This window comes from Sus scrofa, chromosome 11 (assembly GCF_054392235.1).
Source record: "Sus scrofa isolate SSC_HxYL_T2T_F1_AM1 chromosome 11, Sscrofa_HxYL_maternal_Yorkshire_Landrace_v2.0, whole genome shotgun sequence".
NCBI lineage: Eukaryota > Metazoa > Chordata > Mammalia > Artiodactyla > Suidae > Sus > Sus scrofa.
This window is the reverse complement of record NC_139393.1, coordinates 30,930,448-30,933,355: the sequence shown is the minus strand read 5'-3', so window position 1 is coordinate 30,933,355 and position 2,908 is coordinate 30,930,448.

Below are 2,908 nucleotides of genomic sequence, written 5' to 3'. Positions count from 1 at the left end.
TAAAACTACACTGTAAATATGCATTTCTAAAATGACCCCAAGACTTGTTTCTTCTTCTCCTCGTTCTGATACATGGAATTCAGCAGAAAATAACTCTCTTGACTGCCTTGATTAGCATCTATGTAACTTTGTGGGATATATCTTGGAATGGATGTTACTGTGTTCACCTCTCACTTTTAGTTGTGACCTTTTCAAGGATAATTCATTGTTTTTATTATGTGTGTGTTACTCATAATCTAACAAAGTCAATAGAACATAATCAATCAATAGCAATTTATTAATAAATATCGAAAATTAAAGTGAATGAATATTAAATACAGCTATCAACTAGTCATACATACATTTGTCCTGGAATGTAAACTATGAAAAGACATATTTTCAGAAGCACATAATTATTTGATAAGGGTGGATGAAACTGAGAATGAGCTAATTTTGTCACTTAAGAGCCTATCTTGAAGACTTTGGCCAAGTTGTGTAATTTCTGTGAGCCCACTTTCTCATTTATTAAACTGCAAAACTAATATTAAATGTGCTATTCAGTTGATGTAGGAATTAAATGAGATAATAACTTGCACATAGTTTATGAAATGTCAGATCCCACGCAAGTATAAAATAATAAAAACCAAGATTTTTAGGATTCTGCAGAAAACTTCTGCCTCCTGAGTTTATGTATTTGTTATTTCCATTTTTCTAACACCTATGAATTTTCTGTCATCGTTTCTCTTTGCTGACTGGAAGACACAAAGAGTAGACACTAAAAGTCTTTGTAATCAAAATTTTGGACATCTGTAGGTAGAATTTTAGGAAAATGCATACAGAAAATAAAATATGACAGGATAATTATATACTCTCTAATACTGAATTCAAAAATATGTCACAAAAATATGCTTAGGAATATATGCCTGGAAGTTCAAGGAGGTGGTTATTTTAATACTATATTTTGAAGAAATTGTATAAGAATAGCTCATTTGTGAGAAAATATAATCCCTCTTATGTTACAGGGGTTACTGAATGTTTATAAGATGTTGTAATAAAAGTGGTTTATTTCTTAGAGCTCCAAAGGACTATTTTTGTTACTTCCCCGCTTACAACTCATAAAAATTTAACATATTCATTTCTAACTCTCCTGTATTCTCAAATTTGCAAAAAAAAAAAAAAATACAGCAAAAAAGAATTTGATTTTTGTTTAAGTGACTAAATTATCCATGCCATAAAAAAGAATTTCAAAATAAATTACTGAAATAAGTTGGTGATGTGTGATAATTGCATATGGGAAATTTTATTTTGGTATATTCTCACTATACCTAAATAATAAGATCTGCTTAAGGCATACAACCTACCTATTTCGCACTGTCAGGAATTGTGAGAGCTTGTTGTGATAAGCTCTCAATAGCTTTCTCTGAAGTATGTTAAGGAAATTCAACTTGGGCAAATTTTAATGAGCTGTATTCTAAGTGATATATTTAATCCGTACATTTATATTTGATTTATAAGTGAGAGCTTAGTAGTTATACAGCAGCTTTAATAAACATAGTTATATAATATGCTGTTTCTCATATTTTGGTTAAAGATGAAAATATAATATCCTCACCATATTGGAATAATTCTCAGATTCCTTGTTTACCCTTTAGGGTACCACAAAATGACTATAATGTGTGCACTCAGAGAAGGTAAGGAATATTTGAGGGAAAATGCAATAATTCACTTCTGTTGTAACCAACACCAGGCTGAGCTTATATAATTTTATGTATCAAGTTTAAAGGTATCAAACTTCCTCAAAGTTTCAGTCAGCCCAATTCCCTTTGATGTTATGCTTTTATAGTAGCAAGAATTTTACTGCTTTTAGATGCAGTAAAGATAGATTTAAGTTTAAGATAGATACCCCAGTGCAATGTAAGTAAAAGAATAAAAAACAGTAAGTCATGAGGTAAACACACTAATTTCTGCTTTGTCACTATTTGTATGATTTTTTGGGGAAAATATTTCTGACTTTTTCTTCAATTAAAAAATTATTTATGCTTCTCTAATGCTCTAAAATTCAGCCAATAGTTTGGTAATTATGAACCACAAAATCTTTTGTGGTCATATATGTATGGTGAAGTTGTTAAAAACATACATCTAGTTTGCTCACTATTTGTTATCATGGAAGGCAATATATGACATACATGAAAGGGGTAGAATAAAAATGTAGAGACCTTACAAATAGAGGAGGAAGTCATTGTTAAATCAAGGAATCTGGGGTAAAGAACTTAGTCTTTGGAGATCAAATCTGGCCTTAATTAACACTGTGTGTTTCAAAATTTAACTATTTCACCTCTCTGACTTTACTTTCCTGATTTTAAAATCAGTATTATTACCTCCAATGGAGTTACACTGGATGTGCAATATATACATTTTGTATATTTGTATGTACATATATATGTATATCTTATAATACATTTATGTCTATGTATCCTTTATATGAGCTTAAGATGTTGTCATTAAGAACACACCTATTTTGGTTTGCTATGTAGCCACTGAAATTTTATGTTAGGACATAATTTAATAAAACATGGCAAGTGTAGAATGACCTTTTTTTTTTTTTTTTTGGCTGTGCCTGCAGCAGGTATGTCCCTGGGGCAGGGATTGAACTCGCACCAGGGCAGCAACCAGAAGCACAGCAGTGCAGAGACAATGCCAGATTCTTAATCCACTGGGAAGCACATTTATTCTAGATAATTCCTAGAATGACTTTCATGTATGTCATTAATTCACTAATTTTTATTTTGAACATATAAAATGTTTCCAATATTGTTATTTGTACCATGGAAGATATAAAAATCATCCAAATTATGTAAATCATGAGAATTTCTTCTAGGAGATTTACACTTTGAGGGTTTACATTAGTTAGGGTTTCTTGAATTAGATT